At 37.3% G+C, this 22,462-nt stretch overlaps 1 long non-coding RNA gene and 1 pseudogene across 1 annotated transcript; both read left to right on the plus strand.

Moving 5' to 3' along the window:
- The first annotated feature begins 265 nt into the window (after positions 1 to 265).
- Positions 266 to 21,818, plus strand: LOC118500981. Its single transcript, XR_004903555.1, has 3 exons — positions 266 to 276; positions 3,945 to 3,948; positions 21,722 to 21,818. It is a non-coding gene; the product is annotated as an uncharacterized LOC118500981 (long non-coding RNA).
- On the plus strand, positions 20,107 to 20,954 carry LOC114493167 (annotated as a pseudogene).
- Positions 21,819 to 22,462: the final 644 nt, after the last annotated feature.

Here is a 22,462-nt window from a genome sequence, read left to right on the forward strand (position 1 = left end):
AAGAGATTTCTAACCATTGAAGAGATTCAGGGAAACAGATGGGGCACCTGATGGTGAATGGGAGAATCATTTGAGGTCCCAAGGTGCTTACTTTGAAGGGGACTAAGATATCACTCATTGTCTTATGTACAACATTTCTTGTATCTGGTATCTTCTTCAATAAATGTCTCTATTTTTTATATTATATGGCTGAATACCTTCTGGACAGATGTCATATATATGTACCATAGCTTTTTTATCCACCAGTCTATTGATGCTCATTTGGTTGTTTTCATAGTTTGGCTATTGTAAATATTGCTGCAATGAAAATAAGGGTGCACATATTCTTTCCAGTTAGTGTTTTAAGCTTCTTCAAATATATACCTGAAAGTGAAATCAGTGGGTCAAAAGACAGTTACATTTTTAAATTTCTGAGGAACCTCCATAATGTTTCCCACAGTGGATGCACCAATTGGAATTTCCACCAACAATGCACAAGGGTTCCATTTTCTCCACATCTTCAACAACACTGGACAGCAATAAATATGTGGATTTATTGATGATAGAGATTCTGACAGGTGTGAGGTAGTATCCCATTGTGGTTTTAATTTGCATGTCTCTGATGATTAGTGACATTGAGCATCTTTTCATATGTCTATTGGCCTTCTGTATGTCTTCTTTGGAGAAGTGTCTATTAAGGCACTTTGCCCATTTATTAAATGGATGTTTTCTTGGTGTTGAGTTGTATGAGGTCTTCAAAATTTATGGATGTATCATTGGTCAATAAGTTCTTCCATTCAGTGGGATCTCTGTTTTGTTAATGGTTTCCTTTATTGTACAAAAATGTTTTAGTTTTATGTAGTCCCATTTGCTTATTTTTCTTTTGCTTCTCTTTTTTAAGATGGTATATCACAAAAAATATTACTAAGAGAGATATCAGAGATTTCACTGTCTATACTTTGTTCTAAGAGTTTTATGATTTTGAGTCCTATAATTAAATCTTTAATCTTTTTTATGAGTTTATTCTTGTTTATAGTTTAAGAAGGTAGCCTAGTTTCATTTTTTTCATACAGCTATACAATTTTCCCAGAAACCTTTATTAGAATAGACAATATTAACCCCACTGTGTGTTCTTGCCTTTTTTTGTCATATGTTAATTGACCTATAGGTATGGATTTATTTCTGAGATCTCTATTCTTTTTCACTTATCAATATGTCTGTTTTTATTGTCAGTATCAGACTATTTTAATTACTATAGTCTTGTAGTATAGTTTGATATCAAGTAGTGATAGTTCCACATTTATTCTTCTTTTTCAAGATTATTGTGGCTATTCAGGGTCATTTGTGGTTCCATATAAATTTTTGAATTGTTCCAGTTTTGTGAACAATGCCATTGATATTTTGGTAGAATTGCATTGATTCTATAGATTGCTTTGGGTTGATATATATTTTAATGATGCTAAATCTTCCTAACCATGAATATGATACATGCTTCCATTTATTTATATAATTTTCTATATTTTTCTTCCATATCTTATAACTTTTTGGGTGTGGGCATTTTAACTCCATGGTTAAATTCATTCCTAGGTATTTTTTTTGGAACAGTAAATGGAATTGTTTTCCTAGTTTCTTTTTTGATATTTCACTATTGGTGTAAAAATGCAACTGACTTCTAAATATTAATTTTGTATTCTGACACTTTGCTGGATTCATTTATCAGTTCTAGTATTTTTTTGGTGGAATTTAAGGTTGTCTATATTGATTGCAGATTATGTCATCTACAAATAATGACAGTTATATTTCTTCCTCTTCCATTTGAATGGCTTTTATTTCTTCTCTAATTGCTGTGGCTAGGACTTGAAGTATTATGTTGAATAACAGTGGTAAAGTGTACATTGCCATCTTGTTCCTGATCTTAAGGGAAACACTTTTAGTTTTTCCCCATTAAGTATGATGTTGGCAATACATTTTTCATATAGGTCCTTTATTATGTTGTGGTATGCTCTCTCTATTCTCTCTTTGCTGAGAATGCATGCTGGATTTTATTAATGTTTTTTCTACATCTATTAACATGAACATGTGGATTTTATCCTTCATTCTGTTTATGTGGTATATCAAGTGTATTGATTTGAAGATATTGTACCAACCTTGTATATTTGGAATAAATCCCACTTGATCATGATGCATGATCTTTTTAATGAATTGCTGGATCCAGTTTGCAAATATTTTGTTGAGGATTTTAACATCTGCATTCATCAGGGATATTGGCCTGGAATTTTTTTCTGGTGTCTTTACCTGGTTTTAGGTAATGCTGGGTTCTCAAGACGAATTTGAGAATCTTCCTTTATCTTGAATTTTTTTTGGAATAGTTTGAGAAAGACAGGTGCTCATTCTCATTTGAATGTTTGGGAAAATTAACTTGTAAAGCTACCCATCCAGTCCAGGGCTTTTTTATTGAAATTTTTTTATTATTGCTTTGATTCATTTATTTTTGTAATGTGTCTTTTCAGATTTTCTGTTTCTTCTTGATTCAGTTTTGGAAGATTGTATGTTTCTAGGAATTTATCTATTTTTTCCAGATTTCCTAATTTGTTCACATGTATAGTAATTGTAATATTTTCTTAAAATCCTGTGTATTTCTGTGTTGCCATTTGTTACTTTTCTTCTTTTTTTCTGATTTAATTTACTTTTATCTTTCCTTTTTTTCTCTTGATGTATCTGGCTCAATATTTTTCAACTTGTTTATTTTTTCAAAGAACAAGCCCTTGGTTTCATTAATCTTTCATATTTTTAAGACTACTTTATTTCTTCTCTCATCTTTATTGTTTCAGTTCTTGTATTCACTTTGCTCTTTGCTTGTTTTTCTTCCTCTAGTTCCTTTACATGTAAGGTTAGATTGTTTATTTGAGATTTTTCTTGTTTCTTGAGCTAGACTTGAAATGGTATAAATTTTCTTTTTAGGATTACTTCACAGTGTCCCATAAATTTTGGATTGTTGTCTTTCATTTCCTTTTGTTTTAAGGTATCTTTTTGATTTTTTCTTTAACTTCTTGTTAACCCATTCATTGTTTAGTAACATGTTATTTAGTCTCCTATGTGTTTCTATGTTTTTCAGTATTTTTCTTTTTCTAGTTTTATACTTGTAGGTCAGAAAAAATGCTTGTTATTATTTTAATATTACTAAATTTATTGAGTTGTTTTGTGTTGTAACATATGGTTTATCCTAGAAAAGTGTTCTATGTACACTTGAAAAGATTATATATTTTGCTGCTTTTGACTGGAATGCTCTGAAGATGTTGTTTGAAGCTACTATCTTAGTGTGTCATTTAAGGGCACTGTTTTCTTATTGACTTTTAGTCTGGTAGATTGATTCATTGGTGTCAATGGAGAGTTAAAATTCCTTAATATGACCATATTACTGTTGGTCACTCCCTTTTGGTCATTAAAATTTGCTTTATATTTTTGTGTGCTTCTATGTTGGGTGTATAAAAGTTTAAAAGGTTTCATTCTTTTGTTAATTTTCTCCCTTTATCATTATGTAGTGTCCTTCTTTATCTCTTAAATATAACCTCTGTTTTAAAGTTTGCTTGATATGTCTGTTGCTACTCCAGCTTTTATTTTATTTCCATTTGCTTAAAGTATTTTTTTTTCACCCCTTTGTTTTCAGTCTCTGTATGTCTTTCATTCTGAGGTGGGTCTTCTGTAGACAGCATGTATGTAGTTGGTCTTATTTTTCTTATCTATTTAGCTATCCTATGTCTCTGAATTGGAGCATTTAAACCTTTTAAATTCAAAGTGATTATTGATAGGTATGCATTTATTGCCTTTTTATACTTAATAACTTTATTTTTTTCTTGTTCTTAAAGAAGTTCCTTTAACATTTCTTGTAATACAGGTTTGGTGGTACTGAAATCCTTTTTTTTGTCTGAGAAGCTCTCTATTTCTTTTTCAATTTTAAATTATAGCCTTGTTGGGTATAGTAATCTTGGTTATGGGTGCTTGCTTGTCATCACTTTGAATATTTTGTGACAATTCCTTCAGGCCTGCAAACTTTCTTTAGAAAAATCAGCTGTCAGTTTTATTGGAGCTACATTATAAACAACTGTCTTTTTCTTTTTTACTGCTTTTAAGATTTGTGGGCAACTAGCATGAGAGTTCTGGCCAAGATGGAGGCTTACATAGAAATGCTTTGCTTCCTCATGCAACCAAAAGGAGGATAATAGCCAATCAAAAATCAATAAACAACCAGAAGTGCCATAAAATCAAACTGCATGGAACTCCAACAACCAAGGAATTAAAGAAAAAATCAACCAGAACAACCATATCAATAAGGCCCTAGACCATTTGGGCCAGCTCAGAAAGCCAGGGTGAGGCAGCAGACCCAGTGGGCCAGCTCAGAAAAACTGAGGTGAGGCAATGGACCTGGAGGGCAGGGCAGGCTGTGGGGTCTGGGCTGACTTAAGGGGAAACTGAGACTCAGAGTTGACTATGGACTACAGCAGTTGTTGTGGTGGGAGAAACTCCTAATCTCATATGAGAGTCCCTTGGAAAGTGTGCTAGAGACAAGCAGGTGAACTGCATATTCCCTGTCTGGTCCCTCCCCCACAGACATTGCAGCAGTGCAGCAAAGAGGTTTGCCCTGCCCTCGTGAATAACTAAGGCCCCACCCACTTACAATTTATCAGGTACCCCAAGACAAAGAAATATGGCCCAAATGAAAGAACAGAGCAAAACTCAGAAAGAGAACTAAGCCACGAGGAGACTGCCAACCTATCTGATGGAGAATTTAAAGCCCTGGTAATCAAAATGTTCACAGATCTGATTGAGCTTGGTAAAAAAATGAAAAAAAACAAATGAGATACCAAAAATGAAATAAAGCAAAATATTCAGGGAACCAACAGTGACAGGAAGGGAGCCAGGACTAAAAGGCAATGATTTGGAACAAAAGGAAAAAATAAACATCAACTGGAACAAAATGAAGAACCAATAATTCAAAAATGTGAAGAGAGTCTTACAAACCTCTGGGATAACCTGAAACATTCCAATATCCCAATTATATGGGTGCCAGAAGGAGAAGAACAACAGGAAGAAATTGAAAACTTATTTGAACAAATAATAAAAGAAAACTTCCCTAATCTGACAAAGGAAATAGACTTCCAGGAAGTCCAGGAAGCCCAGAGAGTCCCAAAGAAGTTGGACCCAAAGAGGAACACACCAAGGTACGTCATCATTAAGTTATTTGAGATTAAAGATAAGGAAAAAATCTTAAAAGCAGCAAGGGAAAAGGAGACAGTTACCTACCAAGGAGTTCCCATAAGAATATTGGCTGATTTCCCAAAAGAAACCTTGCAGTCAAGAAGGGGCTGGAAAGAAGTATTGAAGTATTCAAAATCATGAAAGGCAAGGACCTACATCTAAGACTACTCTATCCAGCAAATCAATCATTTAGAATAGAAGGGCAGATAAAGTGCTTCCCAGATAAGGTCAAGTTCAAGGAGTTCATCATCACCAAGCCCTTATTTTATGATATATTAAAGGGACCTATCTAAGAAAAAGAAGATCAAAACTATGAACAGTAAAATGAGAACAAACTCACAACTATCAACAAATGACCCTAAACAAAAAGAAAAACAATGAAAAAAAACTAAGAAAACAAGTAGAAAAGGAACAGAATCAGAGAAATGGACATTGTATGGAGGATTTCAGTGGTGAGGGGGAAAGGAGGAATGAGGGAAAAGGTACAGGGAAGAAGAAACATAATTAGTAGGCATAAAATAGATGAGGAGAGATAAAAATGGTATAGGAAACAGAGGACTCAAAGAACTTATATGTACAACCCATGGACATAAACTAAGGGAGGAGAATGTTAAAGGGATGGAGGGAGGGCAGGGCAGAGAGGGGACCAAGGGGGAAAAATGGGGAAATTGTAATAGTATAATCAATAAAAATACTTAAAAAAGAGATTTGTGGGGTTTTTTTGGTTTTCACTTTTCCATTTTAATTTTAATGTCTTCATGCCTCATGTTTTTTTTAATTTTTATTTTTAATATATTTTATTGATTATGCTATTATGGTTGTCCTATTTTCCCTCCTTTATTCCCCTATACCCTGAACCACCCCAACATTCACCCCCTTCATGTATATATAAGTATTTTAGCTTCTATATTTCCTATACTATTCTTAACTCCCCTCTGTCTATTTTCTACCTGCGGTTTATGCTACATATTCCCTGTCTCTTTTCTCCATTCCTCCCCTCCCCCTCCCTGCTGATAACCCTCCATGTGATTTCCATTTCTGTGATTCTGTTCCTGTTCTAGTTGTTTGATTGTTTTTTTATTTTTTTATTTTTTATTTTTTTTTTAGGTTCAGGTGTTGATAGTCGTGAGTTTGTTGTCATTTTACTGTTCATAGTTTTGATGATCTTTTTCTTAGATAAATCCCTTTAACATTTCACATAATGAGGGCCTAGTGATGATCAACTCCTTCAACTTTACCTTATCTGGGAATCACATCATCTACCCTTCTGTTCTAAATGAAAGCTTTGCTGGATGGATTAACCTTGGATGTAGGTCCTAGTCTTTCATGACTTCGAATACGTCTTTCCAGCCCCTTCTTGCCTGCAATATTTCTTTTGTGAAAACAGCTGATAGTCTAATGGGAACCCCTTTGTAAATAATGCCCTCCTTTTCTCTTGCTGCTTTTAAGATTCTCTCTTTATATTTAATCTTGGGTTATTGAATTATAATGTATCTTGGTGTGTTCCTTCTTGGGTCCAAATTCTTTGGGAATCTCTGGGCTTCCTGGACTTCCTGGAAGTCCACTTCCTTTGCCAGATTGGGGAAGTTCTCCTTCATTATGTTTCACATAAATTTTCAATTTCTTGCTCTCCTACTTCTCCTTCTGGCACCCCTATGATTCAGATATTGGAGCATTTAAAGTTATCCTGGAAGTTCCTAAGCCTGTCCTCATTTTTTTGAATTCTTGTTTCTTCATTCTGTTGTGGTTGACTGTTTATTTCTTTCTTATGGTCTAAAGTATTGAATTGAGTCCCAGTTTCCTTCCCATCACTGTTGGTTCCCTGTACATTTTCCTTTATTTCACTTTTCATAGCCTTCTCTTTTTCCTCTATTTTGTGACTATACTCAACCATTTCTGTGAGCATCCTAATTACCAGTGTTTGAACTGTGCATATGATCGGTTGGCTATCTCTTCATGACTTAGTTGTATTGTTTCTGGAGCTTTGATCTGTGCTTTCATTTGGTCCTTTTTTTTCTGTCTCTGCTAGCCTGTTATGTAGTAAGCGGCAGAGCCTTAGGTATTTGCCAGGGTGGGGCAACCCATGTAGCTATGGCACTGTGTGTGGGGGAGGGGTCCGTGAAGTAACAATTCCAATTGCTTAGTTCTTAGAGGACTTTCAGTCACTTCCTCCCCTACCTACAAGCAAATTGTGCTCTTCTGTTGCTGATTCCCAGGTGGGTGGGTCTGTGTACATTCTAGGACCTTGTGGGTTTCTCCAAAAAACTCTCCTGTGAGGCTGGGTACTTCTCCCGCTGCCTCAAACCTCATAGGTTTTTTTTTAAGTCACAGGTTTTGAGGCTTTATTTCCCTGCACTGGAATCCTGGGTTGCATGGTCTGTCTCATACCTCAGTCATTCCTCCTGGTTTATCTGCACATGAATGTGGAACTGCCTGGTCCACCATCTGCTGCCTCACCCACCTTGGTCCTCCAGCTCCCTCTTTGCCAGGAGTCCTCTCCACCTGGCTGCCCATCTCTGCCCCTCCTGCTGGTCTGGATGAATGTTTCTTCTTTAACTTCTTGGTCGTCAGACTTCCATACAGTTTGGTTTTCTGGCAGTTTTGGTTTTTTGTTTTTAAATATCTTGTTGTCCTTCTTTTGGTTTGCAAGGAAGCATTGCATGTCTACCTACACCTCCATCTTGGATGGAAGTCTCTCTCATGTTGTTCCAAAAGTCCCTTAAATGCTTCATTTCTTAAAATATTTTTTTCCTGCTCTGATTGGGTGTTTTGTGCTACTTTGTCATTCAAATCACGGATTTAATCCTCTGCTTTATCTAACCTAGACTGTTGATTCCTGCTACTGTATTCTTCATTTGTGATATTGTAGTCTTCAGTTTTGACACATTCTTTTTTATAGCTTCTCTGTTGTTTATTAACACTGTTGAAGTTCTCATTCAATTCCTTGAGTACTCTTATAACCATGGATTTTAACTCTATGTTTGGTAGATTGCTTGCTGACATTTCATTTAGTTCTTTTTCTGAAGATTTCTCCTGTTGTTTCATTTGGGTCATGTTTCTCCATCTCCTCAATTTGTCTTCCTCTCCTCCTCTCTGTGCATGTTTCTATGTATTAGGCAGATCTGCCATGTCTCTCAACTTTAGTATAGCAGCCTTATGTAGTAGGTGTCCTATGGATACCAGTGGCATGGTTTCCCTGATCACCTGATCTGGGTATTCCAGAAATGTTCCTATGTGAGACCTCCTTTTGTAGTTGAATCTTATCTGCTCTGGCCCATATGATTGGGTCAAACAACCTCAGATTGGCTGATTGTGAGGGTTATTCTCAACCAAAGTGTATGAGGTGCTGTGTAGATGCTGACCACATGAAGTGGAATTCACCTCAGCATGGTCTGTTGCCTGTCAAGATATTCCTTTTGTATGTACCAGATGTGGAGTGAATTGGCTCCTAGTCTGATGTTGTATGAAGCCCTGCACTGTGTGTGTTTGTTCTGAGGTATCATGGAAGAGAAACTCTTGTGAAACACAATATTAGACACTGCCTATACTAGCCCTGGGCAATCTGTTTGGATCAACAATGCAATCCACAGTTTGAAGCTTCCACTTCTGGGCCTGAGTGTATATGTGGGAAGGGCCAAGCTATGTACCAATGTCAGCTTCCACTGACTTTGAGCTAGGGGGCAGGTCAAGAAAATGCCAGCCTTTATCTGCTGGTTACCTATTAGACTCATTCACTGAAAAAGCTTCTTGGCTATATAGGAATTGTGTGAGGTAAGTTCTCAGTGAGTCACTAGGTAGGGGAGAGTGGTAGTTGCCAAACTGATACTGATTTAAAATCAGTGCTAGGGCTAGGACTGAGGCTCCTCAGCAAATGTACCAGGGAATTACCAAGGCCAGCTGCCACTTGCTGGGTGCCTGCAGAAATTTGTTGTGGAGTGAGTTCCCAGGGAGTCACCAAGATCAACCCAGCAGAGTTTATGAGGCCCAAACAGAGCAAGATTTGGCCTTGTAAAAGGAGGTCTCTTTGCCAGTTGGTTGTATGAGCCCAAAATGGTGCTCACCCTAGAGCCACACAACTCAGTCAGTCCTGGAATCTCCCTGGACTTCCTATAGAGCCAGAGCTCAGCAATATGAGGCTGCCAGGAGTGGGAGGGTAGGGCTAGTGGATATTCCATGCAGGTGGGGCACCAGTAAGGCTCCTGGGAAAGGGGAGAAAATGGCCACCACCTCAGAGCCAAACAACACATTCTCTGGCACCCTTGGAGTTTCCCTGGTCCTCGGCACTACAGGCTGCGAGCTTGGCAGGGTTGAATGACAGGGAGTCAGAAGGGGCTATTTGCATTGTCCCATGATGGTGTCATATGAAGGCTAATGTTTGACCCAAGAGTGATGGCATCTGTGGACAATGTGAGAGAGCAATACAGTACAGGGACCATGGCAGCTATTTTTTCAGCTTTCCCCCTGGAGCCATACAACCAAGTCTCTCCTCACATTAGTCTAGTGTGCTCTGAGTTGCTTTCCCTGTGTCAGAGCCCAGGGTGAGTGGCTACAAAAGAGATTTTGTGTGCTAGCCCTTAAAAACAGAGCCTGGGTTTCTGGCCAGTTCCTGTCTTTCCTTGGCAGACAGAATCCCCACTGATTGTCACAACCAGATGTTATGTGGTTGCCTCTTCCTTACTCTGGTGATCTGTGCTGGGGAGCCTGCTGTGGAATTGAACCCCCTTGCTCCTCAGGGGTGACCTTTGCAGCTGAGATATCCTTCTGGATTCTTAGCCATAGCATGTGGGTACAAAGCCTGCCCTATCCCTGTCTCTGCCTTACCTTCCAATGTGGCTAGTAAATCCTTGTTTATAAGACCTCTATTAAGCTAGTCTTCAGTTGGTTATTCAGGTTGATTGTTCCATATTTTAGTTGTAATTTCAGTTTTTTCCTGGAAGGAGGTGAATGTAATTTCTACATGCTCTGCTGGCATCTAGATTTTCCTTAGGATGTTGAATTTTTTACAAATTGAAGGCAAGAAACTCCACCAACAAAATGATTACTATTCACTTCTTTGTTTTATTTGCTTTATTTTGTTGGTCTGGAATCAAATCTGCAATATTTTTGAGTTGTTCCTGTATTTGACTGATTTATAATAGAAAGGGAAAAGTGAGGATTTGCTCTTAGGTGGCTAAATGTTATATTCTAGAAAATGTTCTTGGCCACAAAGGCAGATGTGTACAGCTACAACTAGGTGAATTCTGAATTACCCATTTCTGGGAAGCAGGAAAATTCCAAAACCTTACTCTGAAACTCTCTTAACTGCCTACATTTCTTCTGATCTCAAAACCTTTCATTTTATAGATGAGGAATCTGAGGCTTCAAAAGCTACAGAGAAAATCTTCAGATATCTAGGAGGCTTCATGAAACATTTTTTCATGCCAACTACAGAATTGTATAATACAGCTTCAATAGTTTATAATATTTTAATCATTCACATTCTTTCATACAGAAAAAATTTCATCCCTAAAGCATTAACACTTGAGATTTTCCTTTGTACTCAAACACCAAGAGTTTATAGCAGTGAGTGCTGGGTACACAAAGAGAGTTGTGACAATATAAGATAGAATGCAGAAGCCAAAAGTGTCAGCCAGGCTCCTGAGAGGTTCTCTGGATGGGTAAAGATGGGAGCACCTTTTGGGTTTTGGGGTGAGGAAAGGGGAAAAGAATGTCTACATATGGAGAATGAAAATGAAAAATGGATTGTAAAGTCATTAAAAATGAATAAACTATAGAAAATTGGTGGCTGCTTAAAAAGGGGAAAGGGGCAGGAATTTCAGGGGTAAAGGGGAAGGGTTTACAGGAACAAGTATAAAGGACACATGGACAAAAACTAGGGGGTGTAAATGGTAGGGAGGTGGGGAGCACTGGGGGGTGGGTTGGGATGGGAGTAAAAGACAGAAAACTGCACTTGAACAACAATTAAAATAAAAAATGTAAAAGAAAGATAAAAAATGGGGAAAGGATGAAGGAAAACAGGTATTTATAATAATGGCAGTTTTGGTATTTATTGATTTATTGGAGAGTGATGATAAAGTCTTCTGACTAGAGTCAGATTTAAGCTCTAAATGTGTCCTTTAATCATTGCCATCCATTTCTCTCCTAACTCTTGGCACTACTTAGACATTACTTGCTTTACTTTTCCCCTTAGCATCATTTACTATATGATATACTGACTTATTTTGTTTATTGCTTCTTCCCCCAGCCCTAACTAGATTGTAATGTCTCAGGACAGGGATATTTGTCATTTGGAATCATTGTTTTTTTTTTAGAACTTAGAGCAAGACAGTACTAAATGTTGTCCCTCCTAATATATTTATACATATAAATATATGTGTATATGTATAGATATATTCTATATATGCATACTTGAGAGTATTTAGTCCTGTTTTATGTTTTATATATCTTTTGATTTTTAAAGAAAGAAGGAAATTTTATACAAGTGGAAACTAGATGATTTATTGTTCTAATCATCAAAATTTTCCAAATCAATATTTTGAAAATAGTGAGGAGAAATAAAAATACTTAGGACCAGGAGAATGGAAAGACCTGAGAAACCATGTTGGTCTTGTTTGTCTGAGTTTGCCTGGGAAATGGAATCAGGTGACTTCATGAAGGTTTCTGGCACAGAAGTCTGAGAGCAAGAGCTGGTGCTGGCTGAATCTTGCAGCTGGTGCTGTGTTGCTAGATGGAAAAGAAGGGTCAATGAAATTAGTCAGACTACTGAGTCTTACTAGTGTGATGAAAAATAAACATTCTTAAGAACATGGTGCTGCAAGTGCCTGAAATAACATATAGTGAGACCTTTTTTCAAAGTATATATTATTGATTATGCTGTTAGAGTTGTCCCATTTTTGTCTCCCTTTTATTCCCCTCTGCCTTGCAACTCCCCCATCCCCTCCACCCTTAGTTCATGTCCATGGGTTGTACATGTAAGTTCTTTGGCTTCTTTATTTCCTATAATATTTTGTATCTACAATTTATGCTTCTTATTCCCTGTTCCCTTTCCCCCATTCTTCACCCTCCGTCCCCCACTGATAACTCTTCATGTGATCTCCACTTCTGTGATTCTGTTCCTATTCTAGTTTTATTAGTTTTTTTTTTTTTATTTTAGGATCAGTTGTTGATAGTTGTGAATTTGTTGTCATTTTACTGTTCATAATTTTGATCTTCTTTTTCTTAGATAAGTCTCTTTAACATTTCATATAATAAGGGCTTGGTGATGATGAACTCCTTTAACTTGACTTTACTTGGGAAGCACTTTATTTGCCTGTCCATTCTAAAGGATAGCTTTGCTGGATAGAGTAATCTTGGATGTAGATCCTTGCCATTCATGGTGCTGAATGTTTATTTTAGCCCATTCGTGCCTGCAAGGTTTCTTTTGAGAAATCAGCTGATAGTCTTATAGGAACTCCTTTGTAGGTAACTCCTTTTATCTTGCTGCTTTTAAGAGTCTCTCCCTATCTAAACTTGGGTAATTGAATTATGATGTATCTTGGTCTGTTCCTCCTTGGGTCCAAATTTTTTGGTACTTTCTGAGCTTCCTGGACTTGTATGTGTGTTTCTTTTGCCAGGTTTGGGAAGTTTTCCCTTCATTATTTTTTCAAATAAGTTTTCAACTTCTTGCTCTTCCTCTTCTTCTTCTGGCGTGCCTATGATTTGGATGTTGGTACATTTAAAGTTCCCAGAGCTTCCTATGCCTCTTCTCGTTTTTTTTTTGAATTCTTCTTTCTTCATTCGGTTCCAGTTGAATGTTTATCTTTCTTTTGTTTCAAATTGTTGATTTGAGTCTCAGTTTCTTTCCCTTCACTCTTGGTTCTCTGTGTATTTTTCCTCATTTCACTTTGTATAGCCTTCACTTCTTCCTTTGTTTTGTGGCCACACTTAGTCATCTCTGTGAGCATCCTGATTACCAGTGTTTCAAACTCTGTATCTGATAGGTTGGCTCTTTCCTCATTGCTTAGTTCTTTTACTGGAGTTTTGATCTGTTCTTTCATTTAGGCCTTATTTCTTTGTCTCAGCACACTTATTACAATGTAAGGGGTGGAGCCTTAGGTATTGGCCAGGGTGGGGCAACCCACTTTGCTATGTTGTGGTTCTGTATGTGGGTGAGGGGTCAGAGAGGCAACAATGCTACTTGGCCAACTCTTGTCCCACTTCCAGTGGTATCTTCCACTACCTACAAATGAATTGGGCCATTTGGTGCTGATTCCCAAGTGGGTGGGTTTATTTGTATACATTCTAGAACCCCATGGGTCTCTCCAGTGGACTCTCTTGTATGACTGAGAGTTTCTTCTACTGCTCAACCCCCACAGAATTTTACAGCCAGAAGTTTTGAGGCATTATTTCCCTGCACTGGAACTCTGGGTTGTGTGGTCTGTCTTGCTTCTCAGTTGTTCCTCTTGGTTTATTCCCACATAAATGTGGGACCACCTGGCCCTCTAGTTGTCACCTTGCCACCTGTCCTCTCCACCTCAGCTTCCTGTTTCCACCCCTCCTACCTGTCTGATGAATATTTCTTTTTAACTCCTTTGTTGTCAGACTTCCATACAACTCAATTCTCTGGCCATTCTGCGTGTTTTTTTGCTTTTAAGTTAGTTGCTGTCCTTCTTTTGGTTGTGTGAGAAAGCAAAGCATATCTACCTATGCCTCCATCTTGGCCAGAAGTTCTAAACTGAGATTTTTGATAAGAAAAAAATTAAGAGTTTGTATGTCTCCTTAAATTTCCCTTTATTAAATTATAGCTGTGGAGAAAGCTTTCAGGACAAATAAACCATACATTTAGGTATACACTTTGCTCACACTTTAGGCATACACTTTGGTTTCTTTTTGATCTTTCTTGTTTTCTGATACTGTTTCTGGAATTACAAATTTCTATTTTAGTATCATATTTTCTTTATCACATGCATAGTCACAGAACTATTTTTATTGTTTGGCTGTAAGTGTTTCAAATTTTTTTATAATGTCTTCTTCAAATAAAATCTAGTAGTATTTTGCACTCAGACATATGGACTTTTTCTTTAGCTAACCTATTTGCTAATGAGTTTCACTTTCATTTCTTCATGATTAGCAAACATAGCTCATGCAATACTATTTTTTTCTGTAATTTATTGAGGATTACTCTGTGGTCTATACATGGTCAATATTTGTAAATATTACATGTGTCCTTAAAAATTATATTTCTTATATTTAGTGGGTATAAGATTCTATGTATATCTAATATTTCAGGCTTATTAGTTATGCTGTTTAAATCTTCTATGTATGTTAATTTTGACAATTTAATTAATCACTTTCTGAGAGGAGTGTATTAAATGTCTCCGACAAGTTATATTATTAGATGCATATTTATTTATGATTTATTTTTATTTTTATCTGTATTTTCAATCTTTGTATTCTTAAATTTTGAGAAGAAAAAATTATTGTCTAAGCTGTTTAATTCAATCTGAGTAATATATACTTTTCATCAATAAGTTGAACAAATTTATGTATTAATTATAATAATAAACTATTGTGTAGTACTTACTGCTACCAGGCATGGTTCCAAGTAACTTACATATAGTAACACATTTAATCCTCACATTAACCTTATGAGGTAGATGAAATATATGCTCCTTAAAATTGAGGAAACTGAAGTACAATTAAGCCAAGGAACTTGTTCAAGGTTACACAGCAAGTAAATGATAAAGCCAAAGGTGAGATATAAGCTCAGCAAATCTGGCATGGCTTCACATCTTTAGCTATTATGTTATGGTGTCTGAATTATTATTAGAATTTAATTATGACTTTTCTCTTTTATTCATGCTTTTTTACATACTATCTATATTTTTATTCCTGGTCTTAGATTACTTTTGTTTTCAAGTTTGAACATCATATCTACCTATTCTTTGATGCCCTTTGGGTTGGATTTAGGGTAAGAACCAAGAGCCTATGTTAGTTTCTGTGGGATAAAGATCTGGGGGCCAGTCTAATCTTGACCTCTTATTCCATCTCATTGCCACGCCTCTTCAATGTAAGCACTTTACTCTAGTCTCACTATTTTATTTTCCATGTGTACCCCCACCCCCCACTGCTTCTTTTCTTCCTCTTGTCACCTGGAATTTCCCCTTCTCTCTCTTTTTGAATTCAAATTCTCCTCAACTTTCAAATGCCTAGCCCAAATTTCCTGTTTTATAAAGTCTTCCGTGACTTCATGTGACAGGCTGAGTTCTCTCTAGCTAGTTTAAGAAAGGAGAGAGTTATTAGTGAGTATTAAGCAACTTACAGAAACCCTAGATAGGTCAGAAAACCAGGTGGGATGCTATACACTAGTAATCACAGCAGCCAAAAGATGTGGAATGTAGTAAAAACCTCACTTCCATAGCCTCATGACATTTGGAACCTGTTATATCAGGGAAAGGGCATGATAGCTTCAACCAGAATTACCCTAGAAGCCCACATTTATGCCACTACATAGTAGGAACAGCCAACTGTGTGTGTGATTTCTTCTTCCTGGGGCAGACTTCTCACATTTGTACGGCTTTGTGGCAGCACCTAGACCATTTATGCCCTGGAGCTGCAAAAAGCCTGAACAATACAGATTGTAAATTTGCCATTGGTATTCTTGGAAGGCATTTGGAAAGAGCTGTACAATGGAATCCATAGTATCTGCTATAGCTGACTAGCTTAATCTCATGTAATCTCTGTCTACTATAAGCTCCCAGAGATTTTGTACTTTGTATATTTAATGCATCTATTCACTTATCATATTTTTTATTTTTAGTAAAGCTTATTTGTAGTACTCTTTTAATTAGATGGTTGGAAAAAATATCTGAGGACTTTTTGACCAGAGCACCTGGAGAAATATCTTAAAATGTCACATAAAAATAAATATTTGTTGACTGATCATGTAATTTCAAGAGATTGGATTTCTAAAGCTTTGTCTCACTTTAAGAAAAAAACGTTTAGAGTCAAAAACAGGCATTTACAAATCTGAAACACATTTGAAGAATAATATTATTTATAAAAGAATTCTTTAACAAACTTTTAAAGGTTTACTATAGGTTTTATTGGTTAAAATGCAGCATTGGAGGGCTTAAAATGTGAAATGTGTGACCATTAATTATAGAAAATCACATTTCACTTGACACATAAGTAATGCATCTGTGGCATCAAGCATTGTTGCCATTATACTATTTAATAATAATAATTAGAACTGACACAAGACTACTTGTCTCAAAATTTGGACAATGATATATCTGTACAAACTGAAACAGTATTTTAAAATAACCTGAAATCATTAAGCAATCTTAAACATGACTGCTTATATTATTTATATTATCTTCACATCTGATCTCTGAAATAAATTCCAGCATGGTATTTAGACAGCATGATGATTTCTACCTATTGTTTGGCTTTTATCTGGATTAGAAGTCTGGTAATTATATTTATTTATCATTCATGCAACATAGAGAAATGACATTGACTGAGCATTTGGCTCTTTTCCTTCCATCATTAACACTGCTGGGTGTCATAATTCAGGCTCTCTCTCTCTTTTTTCCTTTGTGTTTTCTTTTTATGGCTTGGACAACTGTAATAGTCTCTTGTGTCTCTTTGTTTCCATTCTTTTTACCCTTAGTATGTTTAGGAATACTTTAGGCTATGTGTGATACAAACACTTGGCCTAAACTGACTTAAAAAAAGGAAAATGAATTATGTCAAATTGTGAGTCCAAAGGTAGAGGTGGCTCAGGCCCACAGTATCATCAGTAGCTAAGTGATGACATGAGCAACCCACTTTCACTCTGTCCCTCCACTCTGCCCTTCTCAAGATCAGCTTCATTAAGGTGCTGTTTGTGGTGGCTCATGGCAATGGGAATTGCCTGTTCAGTAAAGAGAGTGGCGGTAAGCAAGACAAGTAACAAGAGACTGAGATAGAAACACAGAGAGATCTCATTTAAGCATGCAATCTGCATCTTTCTCTACAAGCTTATTGGTGCAAATGAAGTCATTTGTTAATCCCTGGATCAAGAACACCTGTCAAAGGAATGCTTGAGGTTTATTGACAAATTAGATTAACCAGAGTTGTCCTTTGGAAGTGGGGATGGGGAGATAGTCTCTACAAGAACTGGATGGCTTATTCAATTCCAAAATAATTAAAGGGGCAAATTGCTGAGTTTCAATCAGGGTTACAAGGGCCAACAAAGAATGGTGTAGCTCCCTGGGACTAGTTATTGTGGGAAGCTAGTGTCATCACTGCACCTGAGATGCACATAGAGGGAACAGAGTTACTGAAACTCAGTTAGAGTTGTTGCTGTGGGAAAGTCCCACAGTCAGGCAGCCTGAGAGGCACCCAGGTGCCAACGCCTTCAAAGGCTGGACCCCAACAGAAGCCAAAGAACAAGTAAGGCCAGATGATGCAGAGCACAGGGTGGGGATTCTAGTTCTGGAGGAATAAATGCAGGCTAACCCACAAGTCAATGGAGCAAAATCTGTTAAGAACAAAGAAGGAGAATATGGGAGGTAGGGAACAACCTGTCTGTGTGTCCCTCGCACCCTTGAATCTATTCTCCACCCTTGGTGCAGGGGGATCAATTTAACATACAAATGTAATCATGTCATTTTCCTGCTTTAAATCTTTCAAAGTCTTCCCTGAATCTTTAGGGTAAAGGATTCTGTGTGCATACAGGGACCCTGATGATCAGGCCCTGCATCCTTTGCCAGCTTAATTTGTTCCTTCTGTTACTCAGTTGCACTGAGTTCCAGATATACTAAATGTCTTCATTTCCTACAGTTTAGCTCCTTTGTTACCTTGGCACATGTCAAAGTTTCCTCTGCCTTCCCATTTTATTGCCTGGCTAGCCACTATTCCCTTAGGACTGGTCAAACTTCTCAGGTCTGGAAGCCTTCCCTGTCCTTGCCCCCAGGTTGGGCAGTTCTTGAGCCCCGTGGCCCCAGGCAGGCTCTGTCTTAGTCTTCCTTCAGTCTCAGCTGACCACACTGGGGATGACTATTTTCTCTACTTGTTTTTACAAGACTGTGAGCCCCTCCAGGGAAGTGGTTTGTTTTTCCTTTTCCATGTCAATGAGGATCTGTTGGATAATTGATTTTAGAAAAATGAATATTGGATTTGTCTATTCTGCCTTAATCTATGTCCAGAATGGCACAGGACTGAGGCCTGGTGTCAATCCTTGCTTTACAACATGGTTACTGCAAGACATCAATCAAAACCTTTACCTTTCTAAACTTATTTTCTTTTATAAAAGTAACATTAAAAAACTTTTTAGGGATGTTTTTGGGTACAAATGTAGTAACTGTAAACCTCCTCAGACACATTGTCAGATCCTTAATTCTCTTTACCATCTGCTATCAAATTGCCTGAATCCATTGTCTGTGCTGGTCTGTTACTAGATTGTGACTTTACTCCTAGACACTTAGACCATGACCCCAACACTGCCTGCCCAGCCTTTCAGCCACTGAGCCTCTGGAGATCTCTCCTTACCTCCATGAACTTCCAGGTTATCCTTCTTTCTGTAAACTCCATCTGCATTCAGGCTAACATTTTAGAGAGTGAAATCTGAAAACCTGTTTAGATTTGCATATTTGTACAACAAAGGGGGCTCTTTTTACCGGAGGTGAGATGTTGCCTTGCTTGACCACCAAATCTAGTTCTGACACTTCTAGTAAACTAAATGACTCTCAAACCAAAAAATTTTTATTATTTTTTTTATTTTTCAAGTACAATTGTCTCCATTTTCCTTCCTCTACTCCCCCCACCACCCATGCCCTCCTCCCACCTTCCATCCTACCCCCTTTGGCTTTGTTCATGTGTCATTTATACATGTTTCTTGAGGACCCTTCCTCTATTTTCCCCAATTATCCCTTTCCCCCCTCCCCTTTGCTTACTTTATCTCAATGTCTCTGGTTACATTTTGCTTGCTTGTTTGTTTTGTTGATTAGGTTCTGCTTATAGGTGAGATCCTATGGTATTTGTCTTTCACTGCCTGTCTTATTTCACTTAGCATAATGATCTCCAGATCCATCCATGTAGATAAAAGACTTAAATATAAGTCACGACACCATAACAGTCCTAGAGAAGAACATAGGCAGGAAATCTCAGATATTCCATGCAGCAATATTTTCCCAGATATATCCCCTAGAACAACTGGCATATAGGAAAGTACAAATGGGACTTCATCAAAATAAAAATCTGCACAATTAAAGAAAACATCAGCAAAATGAAAAGGAAACTGGCCATATGGGAAAATATATTTGCAAATAATACCTTGGGCAAGGATTTGATCTTTGAAATATATAAAGAATTCACTCCACTCCAGGAAGTCAAGCCAAGAAATTTTTAAAACAAAGTATTGGCTCAATTGACTGAGAGCCAGCTTGGCCTAGGTGCTCTACTAGAAGTCATTCATTGCATGGTAGAGTCTGATACCACCGTCACTGCAAAGGCTTTGCCTCACCACCATGACCACTGCTGTCCCCTGCCCTGCAGCTGCTGCCACCTCTGCCATCCATGTTGCTGCCACCTCAGCATCAGCTGTATAATTAGGCTACAAACTTCAATGAATAAACATATTCTTAAATTCTGTGGTGTTGTTGGACACATTTATGGAGTTTCTGAATGGCAGTGGAAATTACTGCCAGGCACAACACAACCTCTATGAAGACAAGTGAATGGTAGAAATTCATTACTACTTCACCAAGAAGACCCTTTAAGAGTGGTTAACCTGGACACGAATGTTGAACTGAAATCTGCAGAGCATTTTACAAGAGTTCTAACTTGGATGGGGTAGTCCTCACTGCACTTTTTTTCTGCTGCCTCAGTATTACTGGCTTAAAGAATTATTGCTTCTTGTTAGGAGGTTCATTTCATTTCCCATTACTCCCAATTTCATACTCAGAGCACCAAGAATTTCAAGTGGAGTATATTGAAGTAGACTCGGTTTCTTTGCGCCATTTCTGTATCCAATTTTTAAATTCTTTCATAACACTATTGAGTGTTTTTTAACTAAATTAACATGGCTCGAATGAACTGCGCAGCTCCTGTGGAAGTCATATATAAGAACATGAGACTTTTTATTATACACAATCCAACCAATGTGACCTTAAACAAATTTACAGAGGAACTTAAGAAGTATGGCATTTCCACAATAGTTAGAGTATGTGAAGCAACTCATGATACTACTCTTGTGGAGAAAGAAGGCATCCAAGTTCTTCACTGACCTTTTGATGATGGTGTACCATCATCCAACCAGAGGGCTGACAACTGGTTAGGTCTTGTAAAAATTAAGTTTTGTGAACAACCTGGTTGTTGTATTGCTGTTTATTGTGTTGCAGGCTTTGGGAGAGCTCTGGTGATTGTTGCCTTAGCATTAACTGAAGGTGAAATGAAATATGAAGATGCAGTGCAATTCATAAGACAAAGGCAGCATGGAGCTTTTAACAGCAAGCAACTTTTGTATATTTGGAGAAGTATCATCCTAAAATGCAGCTGCACTTCAAAGACTCCAATGGTCATAGAAACAACTGTTGCATTCAATAAAAGATGTGCCTGATGCCATTGCCTTGGAAGTGGAACTTGAGATAGGACCTAATTTGTCACACACATTAGCCAACATATTGGCTTGGTGAATAAATCTAATGAAGCTCCCATAGGAGAATTAAAAAGCAGTTTTACCAGGCCACAAGCTTGACAGAATTGCAACTTCTACATTTGGGTTTTGATCAACTGATTATGACACTTAGCAAAAGATTCTTACTGTTCAGCTTTAAAATGTGCTTGTAATTTGTACCAATGGACTTTTTCTGAAATAATGCAGTAGTGAATTATATCTTTAAATCTATTCCCATGTCAAAATCATATCAATATAAGAGATTTAGAAACATTAGTTGCCAACATGTCCAGCACAATACTTACAGAACTAAAATCCCAGGAACTATGAACACTCTGGATATTTTGTGTTTTATCCTTTCAGTCATTTCAAACATAGAAAGTAGGGCCTATATGGTTATTTGCCTACTTACTTTATGTTTACATCTCCCACATTCATACAAGCATATATCAGGTTTGCTCAACATTTTTATTTTTATACCAAGTGTTAGTGATTATTTAATGTTTTCCCATTAATCTCACTTTGTGCTTTTATGGAAAGCTTCTATTTTGAAAATCTACATTGTACAGAAGCACATGTCTTTAATGTCTCCAGAAAAAAAGCCTTAGAGTTAATTTAATGTTTGCACTTGGGATGCAACTTATAGGGAGGGACTGAGAAAAGAATGGGAGGATGCTATTGAGCATTTTTAGTAAAATTCTGCCTTTTTCTTGGGTGGAACATGTAGAATAACACTCTTTATTAAATATTTTTAAAGGTAAAGGTAGAGATGCTTTGTTGTAGCTGAAACAATTCTTAACCATAAAAGTTCTGAAATTCTTGTATTTGTTTTTAGGCATTCTGAAGTTGTTTACCAAATAATTTTTGTTTGACATGTGATTTTTTCCTTCCCACCCTCTCTTGCAAAAAAAAGTGGATTTCTGCTAATGAATTGAGCAGACATCTGATATTTTATTATAGGGAACCTATCCACCTGGAATGGCAAGTATAGATCAGCCATATGGGAAAGCCCGTAGGTGTGTGGTGCCATGCAGGATGCCAAACCCATGGATTGGTTCTCTTGTGGGAAATCAGGTCTGCATTATACCTAGGCTGCTTTGTGTCTTGCTCTTGCTAAAATTCCCTGACTCTCAGTTGAGGCAGCAAATGCTTACTGCATATCTTTAAAGTAACTTCCTGAAGTCTGTGCTAATTCTCCCAAGGACTGAAGTGTAACCAGACCAAGTACTCTTATTGTTACCTTGCATTTACAACATTTTTTCCTTGTTAATCTGTTAAAAGTAATCAGTAACATCCTTTCCATTGCTATCTGTAAAAAGTAATTACCTAAAGCAAACCTAGGTATAATGAATGAAAACCTTTGATTTATGCTACTAGAAAGCCAATTAAAGCTTGTCAAAGCAAGGGTCAGGGCACTCTCCCCTTGAGAGAGTGGCCATGCAGTCCTTTTTCCTCCACAGGACTTCGGTGGCCCATGTGAATTTGTCTCATCTCATCCACAATGCCACGGACACTGCAGGCCAGTGTCTGTATCATTTTATATGCCTTTTGAGATGTGTACCTTAGTATTTGCATACTTGATAATTT

The sequence above is a fragment of the Phyllostomus discolor genome, chromosome 1 (assembly GCF_004126475.2).
Source record: "Phyllostomus discolor isolate MPI-MPIP mPhyDis1 chromosome 1, mPhyDis1.pri.v3, whole genome shotgun sequence".
In the NCBI taxonomy this organism is placed as follows: domain Eukaryota; kingdom Metazoa; phylum Chordata; class Mammalia; order Chiroptera; family Phyllostomidae; genus Phyllostomus; species Phyllostomus discolor.